Source organism: Excalfactoria chinensis, chromosome 6 (genome assembly GCF_039878825.1).
Source record: "Excalfactoria chinensis isolate bCotChi1 chromosome 6, bCotChi1.hap2, whole genome shotgun sequence".
Taxonomy (NCBI): Eukaryota; Metazoa; Chordata; class Aves; order Galliformes; family Phasianidae; genus Excalfactoria; species Excalfactoria chinensis.
Genome location: NC_092830.1, coordinates 15,873,690 through 15,896,357, shown reverse-complemented (window position 1 = coordinate 15,896,357; position 22,668 = coordinate 15,873,690). Strand labels below are relative to the sequence as shown.

General features: G+C 41.0%; 1 protein-coding gene across 15 annotated transcripts in view; it reads left to right on the top strand.

The window, feature by feature from the left end:
• Positions 1 to 22,668, top strand: part of ZMIZ1 (zinc finger MIZ-type containing 1) — a 318,620-nt gene that overhangs the window by 92,922 nt on the left and 203,030 nt on the right. For 9 of the 15 annotated variants that reach the window (XM_072339690.1, XM_072339687.1, XM_072339699.1 and 6 more), the window contains exon 3: positions 14,146 to 14,228. The exons of the other annotated variants lie outside the window; for them this stretch is intronic. The gene's annotated coding sequence lies outside the window, so the exon portion shown is untranslated. The remainder of the gene's footprint in view (positions 1 to 14,145; positions 14,229 to 22,668) is intronic. 15 annotated transcript variants of the gene reach the window in all.

The window sequence follows — 22,668 nt, the reverse complement described above, 5'->3', positions numbered from 1 at the left end:
ATGCTGTTATATCTGCAGAAAATCTTTAAATAACACTTCTGTCTGAAGGCACTCACCTTGTCTAAATGTAATTTTTTGGCACTCTGTGCCTCATCATTTTTTCTACTTCTATTTTCTCTGTGTTACTCCAGTGTTAAGTTACGCTGGCCTGATAACTTTTGGATACATACACTATGTATCTTTATTGGCATTTATGTAATACAGTAATATCATATTTGACCCTGGAGATCCCAGATCTAGATCAAGCTAAGGACGGTAGGAGTGCTTGCTTGCAAGGGAATCTCTCAATCTCACTTGCTTTCCTGCTGTTGTTAGCTCAGGATCCTTCTGTCTCAGCTTCACTACATGGCGATTGCTAGAGGTGTCATGGAAATGGGTTGGTTGTTGTAAAGTACTTTGCAAGTAATAAGCAGTAGTAGAAAAGTTATTATAATGTTGTTGAAGTATAATTAATTATTCCAATAGAACTATGAAGAATTAATTCACAAATTGAGAGCTCAAATCTGTTGGTTTTTTTTCCTGTCTGTGGGAATCAAAAGATGTGTTTGTGGTCAAATTTCATTTGCCATTTATGAAATAACTTATTTTCATGAGGTAAAATTACCTAGTATGCAAACTCTCTTGATTAAGTACTTGAAAATAAACATGGCTTTGTAGTAACTTGTTATTTCCCCTGAAGAATGTTTGCCCTTCCCTGCACTCAGAATTGTACCACTTCATGTGGTTTTGTCTTTGCTGTACAACCCACTGTGCTCTAGCTCCACACTTGATTAAATGGCATTATGAGATCTCTAATTACAATACCTTCACTTTATTACACTCGAAAGGATTGGCTCTGGTGAATGGTAATACGAACAATGCGTAATGTGAATGCACTATTTTAGTCTCATTGCTGGTGTCATTATTGTATGTGCTGTGAGCTTACCTTCTGGTCACCATTGTAGATTTAGATGTGGTCATGACAGTGTGCAGAATGAAGACATTTCTTCCACAAATGCTTTATTATTCAGCTAATAGTTTACAGTTTTACACAAAGTCTACAATTAATAGGTGGCTCTCATGTGAATGCAGAATTCAAAATAGAAAACAAAGACCTGATTTCTTTTTTTTTGGATGAATCTGAAGCAAGTGCTAAGATGTGGGGAGCTTTTCAGGGAAGATCTTCCGAAGGACAAAAAAGAACAGGTATGTTTATGCTTGCTATAGGACAAGGAAGACTGGTGTGAGATTTGAAACCTGCCCTTGCTTTTTTTTTTTGCCTTCAAATTAATTAACCTTGTGAGCAGTAACAAAGCAACAAGCACATTCATTTATATTTGTGCATTTGTACAGTTTCTTCAACAAGAAATTGTGGAGAGGTCCTTGGTGGGATCTCAGCTTATTGGTGATAATGTAATGAGTCTGTAAAGCTGTTCTCACTGTGCTATCATCGAACAAAGACGGCGTCATTTTTATAGCTCTGTGGCAAGAGGGATAGGCAATGGACTTCTTGACTAAAACCGTCTTAATGCAGAAAGTCCAGGAAATCCCATGGAAGAAGGAGTTTGTGGGGACTGGTCTAGGAAAAAGGATGTGGTTTAGCTCTTGATAGGGACTGAGGTAAACTAAGAAAAAGTTGAAGTGGTGAGGACTTTGGTCAGAAGAAAATAATGTAACATCTTAAATCCGGTGGGAGTTAGGAAAAACAAGAAAAAAGTCTTAGAGGAGTATGCTCAGTGCAGAAGTGAGGTGGGTCTGTGTAACACTAAAAAAGATATGTACTAGGGGATCATGCTGCCAGAAAGCTAGCGTTAGTGCCTCCCAGCGTAGACAAAGAAGGAGGAAGACGACCTGCTGCTGCAGGGCTAGGGTCCTCCTCCCTTTCTTCTAACTCTGAACTCTTAGGCAGTGGGGTTTCGTGGTGGCTCCTCCCAGCACCAATTTTATAGCTGCTGCCAGGCAAGAGGCAGGCAAAGAGGTGCGGGTTGTGCTGGCTTTTACAGCCACAACCCAGTAGGTGTCCTGAATAAAATAAAATCTAATAAACCGAGTTTAAAATGTTTTCTTCAGCATGATAGTGAAGGCATCACAGAATCATAGAATGGCTTGAGTTGGAAGGTAAAGTATATTTTGTGTCATGCGCATGGGAGCTGTGGGCTGCTGTGCTGTGTGTTTATGCCAGTAGCTCTGCGGCAGGCTGGAAGCAAGCACCGGTGGTTGGCAGGCATGGCAGCCAGCATGTCTCAGTGCGGCTGGGTACAAAGAGCTCTTGTGAAGGCTGAAAGGAGGTGAGATTATAAATGTGAAACTGTTAAAACCATCCTTCGCCTTGGAGCTTAAAGAAATCCAATTTCTTTTTAAAAATAGATTCGATACATAGCTTTCCTGCCTTAGCACAACCTGATGTATATGGGATCTTGTAGAGGGGCTGGGGTTTGAGTCCAGGAGCAAGGCAGATCACTGGCAAATCCAGCACTGTGTACATGTGCGCCAGGTTATTCTTAGCATGAGAGGAGCCCAGTGAAGAGACTTCTGGTTTGGGTGCTGCTCTGCTCTATTTTGTACTAATGCTGAATGTAGTGTTAGTAAGAGGAAAATACAGCATGGTTTGCTCATAACGTGCAAGGTAAAATTAAAGATCAAATTAATAACTCATTTTTCAGACATGGACTTGAATTCCATTGCACAGCATATACCATATGGAGAGTCTTCTCTATCCTTCTGTCCTTTATGTTGACATTAATGTTAATTAGTTACTCAAAACAACTCAAAAGTATTGATGAAACCCCTAAAACCAATGTGCTTTTGTAAAATTAGTTTCCTGCTTGAGGAGATATTTCTTTGGTAATTGACACAAAACAGCTTCGGAAGGAGAGGCAGAAGAAAGCTGGTAATATGATTGATTCACTACGTTGTGTTTATTTCATGTTTATAGTGAAAAGACTGTAAATGCAGGGCCAGATGTTCCTCCTGTGTCCTCAGCTGAAGATCTAGCCTAAATAATAAAAATGAGGTGCTATCTTTTATATTCTCTTCAAATAGAGATCTTAACATAAAAGCAATAGAATTATAAAAACATCCTCTTATTTTCATTAAAAAAACAGTAGAACGTTACTGGCAATCCTCATTCAGTTGTAAGATAACAAAATATATACATGCAAATGCTGCAGTCTGTATATTGCAATATAGGGGAAATAACTGCTCATTTGTAAACGTTTTCTCTCAAATGCATACTAGTTGCAGATGATAGTGACTCATCTGATGTTCAAAATCACATGAAAGATTTGTTGTTTGTTTTTTTTTTTCCTCACTTCTGTTTGTCCATATAATTTAGAGATAAAAAAAATTGCATCAAATAAGAAGTGATGCCCAATAACGTTTGCTCTTTGAAGGGATAAGTGCTTACCTGATGCCAAGCTAGTGGTTTTATTGGGATCTCTGGAATAGCACAGAAGCTTGCTGCTCCAGGTAATGAATTTCAAACAGGTAATGATACTTTCTGTCTTACAGGGCAACAGTCCTCTTGGTTTTCTGTTTCTCTGATTTGCCTTTTCGTGTAGGAATCTCTAAGTATTAGAAAAGGTCAGGTGGTTTCTGTCTAATGTACTGTTAGAGACTTTAAAAATGATGCCTGTTTATGGTCCTGCCATCTGCAGGAGCAGCAGCCTGTCATAAAGTTGCTGTATTGATCTGTCACTGGTGCTGTCTTGTCTGCCAAATGAAAAATGGCATAAACTCATAACCTGGGCCAGCAGTTTTCTTATTGTAAGCCAGACAAAAATGCTATTGATCTTCTTTGCTGAAGTGTTCTTTTCACAGCTTGCCAGCATCAACACACTGTTGTCCTTACTCAGGGCTAATTAGCTAATAATTTAATGCAACCGAGACAGCAGTCTCTGTTCAGTTTAGCAGTGAGGGAATATGCCGTAACTTCAAAAGTATGAGGGACCTTTTAAAGCTCGGTCATGACTGCAGTCCTTGTCTCAACTTTTACACTCTCTCTTTTAGTTTGATTTCCTCAGCACTAAAGAATAACGGTCTGCTTAGATTGTCTGAGATGTGCTGTCAGTTTAGGATTTACAGCAAAGCGTAACCTAGTCGGGGTCTTGGTGTCTCTAATCTTGTATGGGGCTCTTGGTTATTCAGTAGCACTTGTGCTTTATGTTCACTTCTTGAGTGAAATCACATGTGATTAACTGAACTCTGTGGTTGGTGAGCTGCAGAACAAGCAGGTTCAGTCAGGAGGGGGGAGGAAGGGAAAAACCCCAACCAACCTAAATATTCACTGTAAATTGTTCTAAATTGCAGTTTATATGGGCGATGCTTCTTCTTAGGGACTATGTTTTCCTAATCCTTCTTCTGCTCTAGAGGCCAGAAGGTTCCAGTGAACTTCTTCAGCTTGGAAGCAATTACTTATATATTTGGAAAATGCACACAAGTTTTCCACAAGTTTTTTTTTAATCTTTGTAATTCAAATATTTGGATAATTACGTATGTGAAAGGTGATCACATGCCTGCAGACCTTAGATGCGTTTAAGATGCAATTGGTACATCAGATGTCATCTTGTTAATTCAATCCATGTTTAACTTTGTGGGTTCTTCTCCTGGCTTGTCTCCTGGCTCTTTTGTGAGGGTCAAAGATACAGCTAATATTGTGTTTCTTTTAGGATAAAGGGTAATATTAGCTTTTGAGGTATTAACATGGCAGACATCATCTAGCAGTTTTCAGCTGTTACTCTTTTTAAGCTCTTGATTGAAGGTACTACTTTCTTCCCCCATCCTGAGTAGGCTGAGCCTTAGTTCATATTTCAGTACTACGTGTGATTCAGGTTATGTCTTTGTTTTCGGTTCCACGTTACTGAGTGCAGTTGAAGCAGAAAACTACAGATAATCCTTTAGAGAAGTTATTCTTCACATTTCATACATTAATTTCACTGGAGATGGGGCGTGAGTTTTATATATGTGAAAGGAGTTTAATCTATAGGGATGTTTAAAATTTGCCTGAAATAAAGGAATTTTTAATCTCTGAAAGTATTCCCAAAGTGCAGTTAACTGTTCTGATCTGGACTCAACAGATGCTTCTGTAAACTAGAATATATGAGGTATCAGCACTGATATGCCACTATATGTACTTGAAAATGATTGTCCAGAAATGACCATATTGGTACAAAGATAATAAAGGTGGCAATTATGTCCTTTGTTCTGGTAGTTGTATGATATCAGTGTGGTATTCCTTGGAATCCTGCACAGGTTGCTGCAGGTAAAAGGAATTGTCCAACTCTTCTTTCATGTTTTGGCACACTTGTTCAGGCTTTTCTGTATCTTCTTGTCTCCTTTTTAACACATGCAGACTGTTGCATAATGTTGTTCATAAAATAGTGGAAGTAAAGGCTTTTCTAAGACTTTCTGAAGATTCCCAGTAGCCAGTTCAACCTACTTCAAACTGTTCTCCATCTGTCTAGGAAAGAAAGAACATACATTAGTAGTCCACACATGAGCAGCTTATTAGTTCATTTGCTATATGCAGTACAGCGATTTGAAACTGATCTAAAATATTCATTCACAATTACTGGTGCAGCACAGTTCAAAGTGTTTCAAATCTGTGGATTTGACTGAGAATTTAAGGAAAATAGCTGCAAATTGATTCTGTATGTAATTAATGAGATGTTTCATTCTTCGGTAAATATTAAATGCTTGGGTGTTTTTCTTTTTTTTTTTTTTTTCTTTTTCTTTTTTTTTCCTTAATCTTTCCTGTTACTGAGTTCTCCCATTGCTGGCATTATGCATTTGTTTTATGGGATGTTGGGTGGGCTGGCACAGGGACAGGTTCTTCAGAAAGGAGGAATTACTGTGAGTCATTGGCTCCACTGGCAGCTTCTTTCCCCAGCATGTCCCTCCCACCCCAGGATATCTCCTGGGACCTCTCCAGCTGCTTTCTTAGAGAAGATGGGCTTTGCTGGGCTATACACTGGTGCCTATGTAAAGCTCAGGTATGGTCAGAGTTCTGCTTTGTGCCCTTAGAGGCCGTAGGTGGATGTTTGGGGAGCCATGTCTCAGGGTTGCAAGCAAGGTTTGCAGGGGCCCGTCTGTTGAAGTACATGCCTTGCTACCTTTGTGCCTGTTTGTAGCAGGGAGGGTGCTATTGGCTTTGCTATGGGTTAAAGGCTTCTGGAATGCTGGAGAAAGGGGCCTTTTGAGGACAAGAGGGAAGAAAGTAGATGTTTATAGGACTGAAAGCAGCGAGGTCACTGAGGAAGGGCTGGGTGTTTGTTTAGGGTCTCTCTCTGCCTTTTGAAGTGTCAAAGAAAATTCATCTTAGTTTTACAAATGCCATCAGTGGAAGAGTTTGAGAACAGCCTGCAGTAGAACTTGGCAGATCCCGAGGCAAACTTCAGCTTTGTTGTGCAATGACTGTCTTTCCAGCTCAGATGTCCGCGTAGAGCACAAATTGTGCAAGGCGTTCTGCTCCTGGCTGCCTCCCCGCACTGCTGCCGGCCTGGGGCCTCCATGCTGGCAGCCTGGTGGGGCCAGGCCTGGAGCCTGGTGCAGAGCAGACCCTGGACACAGCCCCAGAGCCCTCCCAGAGGAGCAAGAAACCCAGATCTGGGGCTACCAGTCTGGGAGCACTTGCGTAAAAAGGGGTGAGTGAGAAGCCTGCTGTGGCCCAGCTTCTGCAGCAAGCAGTCAGGAGGCTGGGAACCAACACCAGGCTCAAACTGCACCTGGCTATGGGATTCCAATATGTTGCTCTTGCTCTTGGCCCCATCTCTGTAATTATTCCTTTTGGTGCTTATATTTCAATAACTTTAGGCTGCATAAAAGGATTGGCTCTGTCAATGCAGGCTTGCCCGTATCATCTTCAGGTTGCGGTGCTGCAGATTTCCTCTGTTCCCTTCTGTGGAACAGCAGAGCCCTTTGTGTAGGCACAGCTGGTGATACCCCCTGTGCCATGGTGCTCCACCTGGGGATGCGCATGTGTGTGTGCAGAGCATTTAATGTCACAGAAGCAGGTGGTTAGGGTATTGCCGTGCTCAGTGAGCTGGTGTTAAGGATGCCAAGAAAAAGGGACACTGGGATAGATTTGAGCATATGTGCAGTAAAGAGAGATGTTTTTCCACCTGCTAGGAACAGTGGCTAAAAAGCAGTGGAATTACTGTTTGTAATACAGATTTTTATTAATGATATGACCAGTGGTAAAGTAGAATATCAAAATTCCTTTTTATTTTATCCTTCAATGAGCATACATTTGTTTTCATAGCAGTCTAAATTGTATCACTTGGAGCACCTTTTGTTCAAATACCTGTTTGCTGGTAAGATGTTCTTATTTAACTAGAATTGGAGAAATTTTTGTCTCCACTCCCATGAGTGTTTGATGCTAGGAATAGAAACATGTATATTGATCGAGCTCAGAAGAATGAGATGGTATTAATATGATACCATATATAATATATAGATGTCTGCCACTGATATCACGTAGCTAACTTTTGCGCTTTATTTCAAGCAGAAGATGGGAAAGGAGATGTGTTCTGGATATTCTGTAAATACTTCTGCAAGAGCTCCCAGATACTGTTTTTTGGTTGTGAAGATGAGTGCACCTGATTTTTAACTTGATCGGTTTTAAGAAGTGAAATAATGATGCAGGGGTTTTTCTTTTGGTGCTTGAGATTAGAACTCTCCTTTGTCATTGTTAGTTGGAAAGTGAACCAAGGAAAATTTCTGGCATTTCAGGTATGTTCTACAAATGGGTTTTAGTAAATGAAGGATTCAGCTCAAAAGTAACTGGCAGAAGTAGGGGGTTTCCACATGGAAATAAATAAATAAATATTTTAGAAGGGCTTTTTTAGCTAAGAAGGAAATTTTGAAGAGTTTTTCCTTATAAAAACTGGGCAGAAAGTTCTAAAAGGATTTTACGGAATCACAGAATTGATTTTTACTTTTTTGGTTTTATGTTTGTGGGTTGTTTTTTTTGTGGTTCTGTGGTTTTTTTTTTCGAATCCTCTTTTCTCATTTTTGTGCTCCTTCATAGGTGTACTACTGCATATATAATTCTGTTTCTGTGCTGTTGTGTTAGGAATGAATTGCATCTGACCAAGATGAAACAGAACTTTCTGTACATAAGCAAAATGAAAAAAAAAAAAAAAATACTTCCCCCAAGTGCAGCCTTTTAAATTTCTTTCACATTAGTGTTTTTCCTGAGTATAGGTTTGTTGTTGTTGTTGTTTTTTCCCATCAGCAAAAATAATGTGCATGTATTACATGCAGCCCTAACCAGTTTGCTCTGCTTTCGTGCTTAAGTAGTAATGCCATAAAGATTTAAAGGAATATGCTACTGCAAATCTAAGACATTTGTTAGTCTTGATGATGGCTTAATTTTTAGTATTCCATGGTGGTTTATATCTTGACATTTCTTATGACCTACAATTAAAATGACTTTAGTGAAGTCTCAACCTATATCCAGATTGCTGAGTGTGGTTGACTGTCTCCAGGGAAAGGCTTGAACTGCTTGCTAAATCAATTTGTTCTTTTCTCAAAACAGATTAAATGTGTTTTACCAGTTTAAATTAAAAAATAAATAACCCCATATGACCTAACCGCTTCACATAAAATTAGAAGCACACTTTGCCCACTCTGACGGGCAGCATTTGGGTGCCAAGTTTGCACTGATAGTATTCCACCAGAGATAAGTGAATGGTTAAAAACAAGCATGTCTAATCCTGTCTCACTGTTCTGTTAGTCCTGTTTGAGCATTAAGTTGATGGCACACCACTTGGGTGGGTGCTGGCTGCTGGATGTGGCAATAATCTCTTCTGCAGAAACTGAGCTGTGCTGCTGCCCTGCCTCCTCCTGCTGGGTAGCTCACACACTGCTGCCTTCCCAGGCAAGCCTTCTCTCAGCCCTCCTTCATCAGAGTGAGCTGCAGAACTTGCTTGTGACTCACCTGCACCAGCAGTCCATGCTTCCAGGATGATTTCTTAGGCTCCTCCTGCCTGCCGTTTAGTTTGTATCCAGCACACAGCGCAAGTACAGGGAACCGGCAGCACCTGGTGCTGTGTGAAGCTGCAGAGAATATGCAGACAGCTGTACGTAGAGTCAGCAGCACTGGTGGTGCCAGGAGCAGCCTTTGTTCCTTCAAACCACTTCCATGGCCATGCTCGAGTGGGTTATTGTTTGAGGCTGTGTAAGTACAATAGGGTATAAGGGTAAGGGAAGGGGATTTTTTTTATTTTTATTTTTTTTTTTCCTAAAGTAGAACAAAATAAACTATGGAAATTGATGGCAATGGTCTCTAGTAATGGGATTTTACAAGAGATGTCCAGCCTCTAGAACAATGGCTCAGCGTAAGCCAAGGTTAATAGTGCTCATTATCTTCGGCCTGTGAGCTGGCAGCTCAGCTCTCCCTTACCAGCACAGGCAGCCCAGTGTGCCACTGCCTGCTGCATGCTGGGTCAGCACTGCCATTGGGATGGGTGCTTGTAAAGTCAGGATTGTGCTGGGCACTTGGGCTGGATTTCCTGCGCCTTGCCATAAGAGCAGCACAGCTGGGCAGGCAGCAGCAGGCGCACAGCATGTCTTCCTCTCTGCTCTTTGGCAGCAAGGGATGCGGGGACCTGCCAGTGGTGCTGAGCTGGTGGCCTCAGGTGTGCTGGGGTTGTCCTGAGCTCACCTGCACTGTGGGAAAGGGAACCGGCTTGGGAAAGCTATTCTTGCAGCAATGGGCTGGTAGTGGAGTAACCTGGGAGAGGCAAAGGGTTTTTTTTCTTTTGCTGTTGTAAACCGAAGGTCACAATATTGTTTAGTGCTGCCATTAGGTCTTGTGTGTGGAGAGTGACACAGCTCTGAAACTCACTGTGCCTCATAGTGGAAAAAATAAAAGCTCGTGGCTGACTACGTCTGAGAAGAGAAGCACTCAAGTAATCTTTTATTTTTCAAATAACGCCTAGAGCAACTTTGACATTGATTTAATTTCTGTTTAAAATGAATCATTTAACAGATATAAAAGGTATAGTTAAGCAACAAACTTGTAAAGAAAGAAGAAAAAAAAAACAGGAAAAAATAGTTAAAGTAGTGACTGAGTGAATGAACCTTTTGCTTTTACTCTTGTGAGAAATAGGGGAAAAAAGCAAGCAAAAGCTGCAGCTTGCTTTGTTATTCTGCTCTTCTTCAGTAGCACTCTACCTAGTAGGTTGAACTGGAAAAGCCTCCTGTGAGGCCTGTCTGCAGGAACAGAGTGATGTGTGCAATAGCACGAGCTCGGCGTATGTCACAGCCTGGGCACTGTTAACCACAGCAAGCCTGCAGCCTGCTCTCCAGAATGTTCATATTTGATTTCCTAAGAATGTCAATTCTAGGTGTAGACAAAGTTGGCAGTTGTCCTTCTGAAGCTGTAGTCTCTCTAACATCCCAGCATTCCCTCCCCACAGGGTTATTTCATCCTGTCTCTGATCTCCTTCCTCACCCCATGCCTGCTCTGAGCCTTGGCAAGGCAAAGTGTTTACATTTCTGCAATGCTCTGAGCCTAGCCTCTTTCTTGCTCTCTTTTTCTCTGAGCAATCACCTGCTTAGCTTGCATGCTTTAGCAGCACTTTATGCCTCTCTTTGATACAAAATTAACAGACTTTAGGGCAGAAAACCATCAGCCATACACAGTGCTGAATTTGATTTGCTTCAGAATTTACAAAAAAACTGCCCGAGTTTGTAAGAACTCCTGAACTGATAGAGGGCTGTTCTAACTGATGAGGACAGAGTGTAATATTTAAACACTATCTAGAAGGTTGCATATTTCCCAAGTAGCAGAAGTACTCTTGCTGTTGTAGAAAATGCAGCATGCTGTGCTGTTCACTTCTGACCAACTTGCAGCCCCAGGGTGCACAAGAGCTGGAATTGCTCTGTAAAGTTCACTGCTGTTTTGCAGGAATTTTGAGTTGAACATACTGGCACTTGGAAATAACTTATGAAAATAGGAAAAAACATAAAGTACACCTGCCTCATGCATTTCCATAATGAGATTGCGCCATACACTTAATTATCTGTCTTGACAGTATTTCCAAGAATTTCTGCATGTGTTTTGTGTTTATCTCTTCATTTTTATTTGGGTAAACAGAGGCCAAGTAGCTTTTTGTGCATGGAAACTGAAGGTTCCACTCTTGATCACCCTTAAACCTTAGAACTGTGGTCCCTTGCTTGTAGCTGAGCCCAGCACAGGCTGAGTACTGAGGTAGACGGTGCATCCTTGGGGCCCTCTGACTTTCTCCAGAGACAGGGCTGAGGAGGAGACAGGTTCTGGAAAGATGTTTGTGGTGTCCCATCTTTGAGTCTTTGGGGTACGTATTATAAGTTCTATAGCTTTAGTCATTTTACTTGGGAAGCCTGAAAACAGTACCTTTAAAACAAAAGCAAACAACAACGAAACAAAAAGATCCCTGAAAGATGTAGTTCTCATGTGAAGATGAGACTTTTGAAAGCTATCAGTTTGAAAAACTCCTGTTACTGCAAGAGGCAACATCAAATCGGCAGAGCTGGCAGCCCCGCTGTGCTGCCTCTCCCTCCTACTCCTGGCCTCAGCAGCATGTGCTGCCTGTGTTGCTTGTCTCTTTCTCCATATTGATTTTTACACTGTAATCTACTCAGAGCAAGGGTTTTGTCTATTATGCATTTGTAACACGCCACACGTGCATTACTATAGAAATAATTTAATACAAAGTGCCTGGGATTTCAGACATTCAGTGTTTCATAGCCAAAACATTTGGCCAAGAAGAAATCCTTCTGTTTTTGTGCTCCCTCTGCTGGATCTGTACACGCAGGAATTATAGGCTGTCCCTAGAGCCGTGGGCTTCCCTGTTCTCTTCCAGAACCCTTACCCAACAGCTTTGCCATCCAGCAATGGCGCATGCTTGCTCCAAGTGCTTGGTTCCTCCCTGAGCATGTTCATGCAGCTGTGTCACAGGACATAGACTGGGCATCAATCAGAAAGGGAGCTCTGTGCTATAAGCCTGTGGCTTTGGGCCAGGAATCATTGTGATGTTGGTTTTAAGGTGCTTTCAGTGCACTGCTATTCCACTGCTCATTCATTCTTGTAGTTGCCGGCCCCAAAACTGTGCCAGGGTCACTGGTTTGGGGATTTTCCCAGGAATAGGATGAGAGCTGATCAGGCTTTGAAAAAACTGTTCTGTTGTGGAGTTTGAATCTGGTTCTGAGTAAGTCCCTGCCCGGTGTGCTGGCAGGGCTTGGGCTGGCCCAGCCCCTGAGCAGGTTGTGGGGCGAAAGCATGGAGCAGATGCTGGTGAGTACTGTGCCAGTGTCCTTGGAAGAAGTTTGGACCTGTTTCACAGAAGGGGTGGGTGGTCTGTAGTGTGAATTCACTGAAACGTTAATGGGATTGCCCTTTTCAGAGGTGCTTTATAAAACAGAGTAGGAGTTGTGATGCCAGTTTTACAGATGGACAAACTAAAACACAAAAGAGTGGAGCGAAGCGTCAGCTCCCTGTTTCATGGCAGTGTGGTTTGAGCTGGTTTAAGCAGCCTCTGTTTGACCCTCTGCCATCATGGCTGATCACTCCTGCCCTCGTGCCCGTTCCCTGTGTTGTGTTGGCACAGCTGTTTATGAGACAAATGCTGGAGGAAATGAGCTCCTCATCCAGCTAGCCGTGCAGCTGCACAAATGCAGGCTTGGAAGTGAGCGCCCAGGAGGGAGAAGTGAGAGGCAGAGCTGAAGCTGCCAAGTAAATGCTACAGCCCAATTTCTGAGTCCTGTCCCATTACACCAGCAGAGCCAGGGATGGAATCTGTCTGCTGGGATAGGCAGAACACAAGTTTATCCTTTGGAGAGAGTGAACTTAGAAGTTAGATTAAATAATTAATTTTGACGTAATTTAGAACTTAGTCTGTATTAGCTGAGAAAGGCACGTTAACACATACTAAACCTGAATTCTTTAGTGTGTTTCCCTCGACCTGTGTAATCAGAACAAAAGCACTAGGGAAAATTCTGGATGAGAATAAGTATGTTCCAGGGGAAAACATTCACAGTTCAATGAGGCCTTAAAAGCCAATCATTCACTCAGGGTGTCTGTCAATATGTAACTTTCCTAAAACTGCCATTTGTTGTGAGACAAGGAGTACAGCAAAGTTCCCAGCTGAAGCAGATTGTCTCTTGGCAGCATTGTATATACCAGGGATTTAATGATTGTTTCAAGCATGTTATTCAGACGTTTTTATGCATTATATGGTATCAGTGAGCAGAGTAAATAAGATTGTGTAACAAATACTAAATGCGTGTAACAAGTTGCTTGAAAAACTTGAAGATTTTCTACTTTTTTTTTTTTTTTGTGGGGTTCAGGTGTGGCTTTTGAATCACATCGGGTACTAACAAGGTAGCTGCTTCCACAGCTGGTCATTTTGGAGTTCTAGACTATCCATGAGATGCACGTTATTTATTTTCTTCCATCAGACTTGCTTCTGGATGAAATATTCTTTTGCATGGAAGTTGCTTGGAGTTTTGTCAAAAGAGAAGCAAAATATTCTCGTTCTGTTACTTTCTTCAATATGTACTGAGTTTTAGAGCCTAGCAGCATACTCCTGTAATGACACGTTGTCTGACTGCTGAAACAGCATGTAACAAAATACGCAGTGCCCGTAAACATTCTGCTGTCTTCCTTTACAGTATTTCTTTATAATTAAAAAGCATTTCCTAGAAGTCGTAGTGCTGTGCCAGTGTAATCCATAAACTCGCTTTGTTTTTCTACAGACAGGATGGTGTTTTTGTGGTATTTTGGCATATCCGTTTAAGCAGAGTTTGGGGGGGTGTTTATTTTTTTAAACAGTGCTTAACTCATAGCAGTCACTGAGTTCTTGCGTTAAGAGAATGAAGAGATTTCAGCATGATCTTTGGGTGAAAAAAAAAATGGCCATTTGGTGTGGTAGAATTTTACTACCTTATCTTCCTCTCATTTTTATGGATTGTGAAGCCTGTAAGACATGAAATGATGGAGTGAACCTGCAGAGGTTGGGATAGCTGGAACTTTGGACCATGTCTCAGCTCTGGTGCTCAGGGGTTGTTTCTGGTTCTCCCAAATGCTCTCCATTTGTCTCAGGTCTGTTTAGTGAGCGTTTTCATGTGTTATCGTGTCACTCAGGGGAATGGAAGTATGATGCGTCTGTGCTTGTATTGCAGGAAAATGGATCTTGTTATGTGAGGGCATTGAGGAAACGGGCCCCAGCTACTGAGAGGAAGAGAGGCTGGTGGGGAATATTCAGGTAGGAAGGCTTTATGGACCAGCAGATGGTTAAAAGTACTTGTGTGTCTTTGGTCTTTTTTCCATATGATGCATCATTTTTTTATGTCTTAATGACTGATCTGGTCACTATCACAGTTTATTTGTTTTTTTAAGAATCAGTCCTGTTTGGTCAATTGATCGCACCAGTGAAACACTGCAAGCAAAGCCCTCAGCATAAACATTCCTTGGGCTATCCCTGGTACAGCTATTGATCGTGATACCGAATACAAACAAATTACTCTTTGCATGAGCCATTCAAGCTATAAAACACAGCAATAATATGTTCTACTTGCTGCCAATAAATGTGCATTTATAATAAACAATGGAGAGATCCCTGAGTAGAAATGAACAGTAGTTTTGGTAATGTGTTCAGTATCTTATGTACAGCTGTTGCAGAGTGAAAAAGCAAATAGTGGATGCTCCGTAGTTGTTTGTTGTTGTTGTTGTTGTCTTTTGTTTTTAAGATTATTTAAATATTTTATAAGCTAATGGTCTTATATTTACCTTATTTTCAGTGTGGTTCAGGGTTTCTCAAGTACTTGGTCCATGTTTTAATTGTTTTGGGGATCAACTGCCTTTCCTCACACTGTCATGTGGCTCATCCCACATTTACTCTTAATCACATCCCTGTGGCATTTCCTTGTGTTGGCAAATACCATTAAAAGTAACTTTCACATATTTGTGGTTGTTTTGAAAGCAGCTGAAATCGGGGGGGGGGGGGGGAGGAGGAGCTAGTACTGTTGTGACCACCACCAATGGTGCCTGGATGATAACTGAATCTGTTTTCAAAAGGATAAAGCTAATGATCATCAGAGCATAGGTTATAATAATTATTATTTTTTTAATCTGCCGTACCATGCTTTTATAATCCTCCTCCCCTTCATCCATATTTTCAGCACTGCGCTTTGGTAAGCTACAGAGAGTTGACCTGAAGGCATTCCTTGATGAACATTTCTGTCTGCTCTCAGCCTTGAAAAACTCAACCTTTTCAAGAGCTGCATGGGAGAAAAATGTGTAAGACTAATATTTATAGGCTGAAAGAGAGGGGAGAGGAAGAATGAAGTGTAAAACTTGCTTCCAGCAGAAATGCCATCTCTCTTTTACCTCTGATAATTAGGAGTGTTTCTGACATGGCTACTAAAGCAAGTTAGTGGTGTGTGCCTGCCATTTGCTGTGCTTTTGTGCTGCAGAATTGTTTTCCTTTTTGTACAGCTCTGCTTTGTTCTATTTTGTTTTAAGACAAAACACAAATTTCAGCTGATACCCAACTATTACATTATGATTCATCCTTACTCCTACATCTTAAATGGGTACTTCCAAGTACTTAAATGATTGTAAAAATGGAAGGTTGTTATTCAAGCTCACATTTTAAGTATTTTTTGTGACATTCACTACAGCTCATACACATAAATCCTTTCATTAATAGCTCTAACTAAAATTGTACTGAATGATTAGAAGGAGGAGAGGTTTTAACTGTGCTGATTTTTTCACTAGGCAAATATCTTGGTTGTATTGAGAAATACAGTAGCACCGATTGTAACTGTAACAGGAGATTTAGATGACATAGCAAATGTTTTTAGTGGTTCCTTAAAGAGTGTACTGTATTTTATACCTAGTGAATATAAGTTTAAATCTTTGATCTTTTACTATAAAAATAACACATGAAGTCATAGAAATGCAGCAAATCATTAAAAGAAAAAAAAAAAAAAAAAAAGGAAAAGAAAAGAAAAGGAAAAAAAAGCCCACACTTTTAAAACAGGGTGCTTTAAAATCTACTAAAGATTTCCCTGCACTTGAAGGTTTAAAAGGTAAAAATAAAACTTGCTGTTCTATTCCATGAAGATACTTGGGATTGAAGCTCTTTGCTGTGCCTTGGGGTCACGTGGTGCACTGCTGTAGAGCTGGAATGTTTGCCATGGTATTTCCGGAGGCTTCATAAACATGCAAAAAGAACAGGGTTTTTAGGAGGATTTTTTTTTTTCTAATTCTTTTCCCCCCCTTTTTTATTTTTACTGTCAGCCTAAATGCACTGCAGTTTAGATGTGGGATTCCTAGGATTTCAGAAATTTTTATGTGACCATTTCAATAAATTTCAACCATTCCCTTTATTAATTTCCTATTAAAATATTTCCTATTAAATAATAACTGATTTCTACAGGAATATGCTAAGATAACTCGTGCCCCCTTCCCCCCCCTTTTTTTTCTTTAACTAATTGCTGCATTTATTTCTCTCTTAGCATAATTCTTAGCAACTAAAATATTAAGCCAAAGTCCGCTATTTAGATGGTCTTAATGGTTTACTTTTGGCATGTGTCACTGTGAGTGGCATTCTGTAATCTGACTTGATAGCTGTCAGCTTGCAAACTGGAGTAATGCAAACAAAAGATGATCACTCAAATGAGGTTACAGTGAAGAACCATTTCCTAAGTCCTGCTGCTGCACTGTAGAATCCCCAAGTCAAATTAGAAAAGCAGTGAATTAGTTCTGGTTCCTGGGATGTGAGGGTTAAGATTATGCAAACCTTTCTAATGTAGGAATAGCACAGGCTCCTTTTGAGACTTTGCAAACACAGCTCAAGCTGGAATGGATTGTGAAAAGCTCTGTAGTAGCCTGTAATATGGGTATGTTGAGTCTCAGAGGCAAAGTGAGCTGAAGTAGACCCTGCGGTTTCTCCTGCACCCCTGGGCTAGAAGAGATGGACCTTCCTACTACTTCTTCTGCCATCTCCCTTCCAGAGGAGCTGAACTGCTTCTGGAAAGGCAAACAGATCTGTTTTAAATACAATTCTGCAAAAGTGGGGAAGAATGGAGGATGAATGGAGCATTTCTGGCTTAACAAACTGAATTCCCTGCACAGAGCTGTAATAAGGGAGGAGTAGGGAGAGGGCAATGTTGAGGGAGTTGATAAGAAGTGACCAGAAGCAGGAGCTGCTTCTTGCAGCTGTGCCACTGAGAAAATTGGTCACAACAGTGTGGCTAGGTGCATGAGTAGTGGATATTTTATATCAGTGTGGGTTTGTTGTTGAGTTGGGTTAGTAACTGTATCAGATTGTACAGAGATTATCACAGAGCTTTCCCTTAAACCAAGTCTCAGTGAGATTTTTATTTTTTTTTTCCAAATTCTGCCCCTGAATTTGTGTAGCAAGGAGCAGCCTCCATAGGTCAAGAGTGGAGGAAGAGCCTGGGTTCTGCATGGTAACAGGCCTTCTTTGCCCCTTCTTCCTCTCCTCTACCAAACATTTTGCAGCTGATCTTTAGTGTGACTGATTATTTAATGATATTATCATGGTGTGAAACCGTAGCATCATTTTTCTTACTAGAGTAAGATTTGTGTTCTGTTTGGGTAAAACATGCCATGGCTGGTTGCCACCGGTGCCATACTGTCTGACTCCTGCTGCTATCTCTGCATATCTGTGGGGACTGTGGGAAGCAACACACAAATGCTGACAACGATGAAAAGAAAAAAATAAAATAAAATAAAAATGAATAGCTGGAAAGGGGTTTGGGTAGGAATAGGAAGGAAAAAAAAATAAGGAAAGATGCAGTAGGAAATAAAGTTGGTGATGTGAGGATGAGAAATTTCTCCCCCTGGAAACAGTGTTGTTGACTAATAAATGTAGGAAAAGATGGACGTGGGAGAACTGGTTGATAATTTTGGAAGCACTCTGTGCTGTAAGGGTTTAAGGGCTGGCACATAGGATGCAGCAGTCACACTCTGGACTGCTGATGTGAAATTGCTTCTGTGTGCACTTCTGCTGCTTCTAATCTCAAAGACCAGGCTGAGGCCTTGGTGTCTGTGGGCAGCAGCTGAGCTCTTCAGATTGCCTCTGCTTTCCCAGTGCTCTGCCTCCTGTCATGTCTATAGTGGGGAGGGGAGTGCACTTTTTCCTTTAGCAGATACTGCTAGAAAGAAACAGTTTGAATGCCGTGATGTAAGAATCATACCATGGTTGTTGGCCAAGTCCTCTGCATTGATGCATGGAGGCTGTACCAGTTGGTCTAATTAGAGCAAGAGGGAGTGGCATGGAGCTAATTACCCTGAAGGTATGGGATCGATCTTTGTGAGGTAAAACTCACTGTTTCAACAGCTGACATGACTAATAAATTTTAGAGGACTTGTATACATCTTCTTTAAAAGAAAGCCATGATTCAAAGGCAAACTTGAAGTTACTTTCTGCTTGTATATGCTTTTTTCCAAGTGAACAAGCAGAAATGGGGAGAAATGCCCCAGAAATCTCATTCAGTTTAACAGAGCAGAATGCTGGTACCTTTCTGCTTTCTTCCCTATATTGTGCCCAGTGCTGTGCTTGTCAGTGAAATGCTGCACTACCTTAGCAAACTTCAGGTGAAAAAGAGGCACAAGTTGACCTTACAACTTAACAGAAACAGCACACAAAAGCTTCAGGTCAAGGGAGGTGATCCTCCCCCTCTACTCTGCCCTGGTGAGGCCTCATCTGGAATACTGTGTCCAGTTCTGGGCTCCCCAGTACAAAAAAGACAGGGATCTCTTGGAAAGAGTCCAGCGGAGGGCCACAAAGATGGTGAAGGGCCTGGACCATCTCCCCTACGAGGAGAGACTTAGGGAACTGGGTCTGTTTAGCCTTGAGAAAAGAAGGCTGAGAGGGGACTTGATCCAGGTTTATAAATACCTGAAGTGTGGGAGCCATAGTGGCGAGGCTGGTCTCTTTTCAGTAGTGCGTGGGGACAGGACTAGGGGCAATGGGCTGAAACTCCAGCATAGGAAGTTCCGCACGAATGTGCGCAAGAACTTCTTTACAGTGAGGGTGACGGAGCACTGGAACAGGCTGCCCAGGGAGGTGGTGGAGTCTCCTTCTCTGGAGATATTCAAGACTCGCCTGGACGCCTACCTGTGCGACGTGGTGTAGGGAGCCTGCTTTGGCAGGGGGGTTGGACTCGATGATCTCTAGAGGTCCCTTCCAACCCCTATAATTCTGTGATTCTGTGATTCACTTTTTCAGAGGTGTCTGATGTTTTATCTTGTTCCTTAGTGCATCTCACTGATTTGTAAGCTTTTTCCAGATAATTTTGCATATAATATCTTAATAATGCTTTTTTGCCTTGCTGTTTGGCTTTGCATCTCACACCTAGGATTTCTCAAGTTTTTACAAGGAAACCTTGTTTAGGCAGGTCAAAGGTAATCAGGATTGAAACTTATGCTCAAAGAGCACCACATTCTTAATTGCCTTTGACAGTGGTTGGAAAAGATGTCACTTCAGCGCAGAGAAAAGCAACCAAAATAAATTATACTATTAATGAAGAGTTCTCTGTCTGGATGAATTTATACTGACAGAGCAGTATTAGTTAAAAATGACAGATCTTTCTGCAAACACATTGCAGTTTTTCCTGTTTTTCCTCTATTCAAACGAAAAGCAATGTACACGTAGAGTAGATGAGCCATTTTGTCTGAGGCATGTCTTTAGGCAGGGGGCTTCTGATTTCTCTTTATTATTATTTCTTTATTATTATTTTTAATGGGTTATATTGCTTTGGAGGAAGACTAAATAAAATCAGTATTTGTATATTCTGTTGAACATGTGACTGTACTGGCAACTGCTGTATCCTGTACTAAAACTATTTTATGGTGATATAGACAAGATTCTTATGGCCTTAGAAAGGATGCTAGCTTGCATTCCTGTGTAAGGAAATATTTCCAAAAGAAATAGTAAGCGGTTCAAATATTTATTTTTATTCAATACAAAAATATTTATAGCTAACTGGCAGTGATATTGCTTTTTTGCCTGCTCTTTTAATCTTGTTTATCTCCTCAGTGTGTTCTTCCAGCTCCTGGAAATACATTCATCTCGGGTGTTCCAGATCTGCTGCTTTTGCAGCCAAAAATCGGCATCTTTTCAGTAAAAGCAGGAAGGGGACTTATCAGTTAATTTGACTTATATAGTGTATATGTGTGTTTGTTTTATGTATTACATGCATATGTGTATGCAGAAGTTGTGACTCATTTTGGAACTGAGTCTGTTACAGTTGGAGATCGTGTATTTTATTTATATATATAAATGACTGAGAAATGTTAAATAAGGTAAATTGATCTACAACAGTAATTCTGTTGGGAGTTTTAAAATATGTTTGATACTGTAAAGTATTTAAATTCATCTGTCTAATCTTACTGAAGCTAGAAAATACAAGGTACGACTGTTTTTTCACGCTTTTTATTAAGCCTTGATGTTTCTGATAATATAGCTTTCTTTTTGAGGCCTTCAAGTGGGAAGAGAGAAATATATTTCCTCCTCAAGACAAAAGAATAATGTGACTATAATCTTAGCTCTCAGTTTTTCTTTTGTCTGTAGCTAAGTCCATCTCTTAACCTGGTATGATTAATCCTGCTTGATTTGTTAATGTTTTTAGAAGTTTATGAAAGGATGGGGAAAAGGAAGGAAAAGAATACTTTCAAGCACTATCAGCGATTCTCCTGAATCGTGAAAGTAGGTACAACTGAAGTCTATGTATTGGTATGTATGAGTACCACATGAAATGCTGGCAGGTGTGTAGCCCATCCTTAGTATAGGGTCAATGTATTTAAATTGCTGTACTCAGCTGAGAATGTATCGTTTGTGCTAAAGATCAAACACTGGCTTTTCAAAGACAAGATTTTGAGCTAGCAGACCATGGAAAACCTCCATGTAGATTAAAATCTCACAAGTGAGGATGAACCTTCAGAATGTAAATAAGCAGAAGAGCCTGCTTGCAGCTCCACGTGGGGTCACTTCTCACTCATGTTACCTGTTCTATACAGCAGAAAGCTTAAGCAAGCAAAAACTAAAAATACTGTTTTGTAAATAAAGTGAGAAGAAGAAAACAGACATGAACAACACCTTTCATAGATACTGAGTGTTTGCCACAGCAGTAGTCTGGTGGCAGAGAGTTAATCAACATAATTGCATGTTGAATAAGAAGGTATTTCCTTTTGTTGCCTTTGAATGCGGCACTTCTCTAACGGAATTTCCTCTTGTTTATGTGCTCTCTTGCTGGGTGGGCAGAATCTCACCAAGTAACTCCTGTCAGCTGGTTTCTGTTTAATGGTTTTTGTTTTTTTTTTTCCCTTTCACTGATGTTTTTCATTGCTGCCCTTTGTTTTTTGTCTCATTTTGCTCTGAAGTCATAACTTTCTCTTATAAACTAGTGCCAATTGCTACCACTAGCTTATCACTATTCCTTTAGTATAAAATGTGATATCAGATGGACTTGATTTTCTCAAGTCCCAGTTAGATAACAGATGTTTCCTTCCCTGTGTATGTTCCTCCTTTGGACTCTCAGACATCCACCAAATGGAGTGTATTCTTATTTTTTTGGAGATGCCTGTCTACATGTAGCATATATTATATGCCCACTTAGCATATATTCCATGGTAATTTATTTTTTTTGCAATTATTGCCCTGGACCTGATATAAGTTGATGAGCAGGAGGTAGAATGCTTTCGATTCTCATTATCAGTTTGCTTTCTTACTCTCCCTTCCCCTTGGCATTTCTGGTTCCCGTCTCCTGTCCATCTAACAGTTACATGACGTTTTTCTTCTGCTGCTTCTGACATTCCCATCTGGAGATCTCCACTTCCTCCATCTACTTTCAGCCCTTGCAGGCCTCAGAAGCATTTATCCTGTTAGTTTGCATTCAGAGAATCTTGCAATTTGTTTCCCTCTACAAACAGACCTTGCAGTGCAGAGGTGTACCTGAAGAGAGCATGTATCTACACCATGTCTTGTCAGCAGATGTAAGCTTGGTCTGCTCATCTTCAGCTGGCCACATGCTGTATGGAGCCAAACCAGAAGCCCACATCCATCGTTAGCATTGTGTTGAGCCTGAGCTAATAAGCTCGGTCTCTTGGCAGGATGTGTTAGATCAGGCTTACTGCTGTGCTAATTGTGCTTACACAGCTTCCAGTTTGGAGCTGGCTCATTTACAGCTGGCTTGGATGGTGGCCAAGGAAGCTCGCCTCTGCCTGCAATATGCCATGTAGACATACACAGATCCAGCACTTGAAAGTGTCTGTCAATAGCAGGAAATTATATTTGGAGGGAGGAGAAAATCTTTGGCCTGAGTGCATGCGTAAACAAGGGCAATATTAATGAATGAGGAAGTAAGCAACAGTTTTAATAAGGAAAAGGATTAATTATTCCAAATGTAGACTTAAAACCACAAGTTGTTCTCGGCCCCTATGTTTGGCCCCATCTTGTTTCTCATTTGCCACTTTTACAGTGTTTCTTGGGAACACTTCCCAGGTTTAAGGCATTTGGCTGCAGAAGTAGTGAACAGCCTGATGCTCTAGCTGGGAGAGACAAACTAGTCTAACCACAAGGATAGAAATGGGCCAAGTTTGAGAGAAGAGATGTGATCTTCCTTTGTGTTTAGTCCACCCTTTGTTTTTGTCTACCTTTCTCCTACTTCATA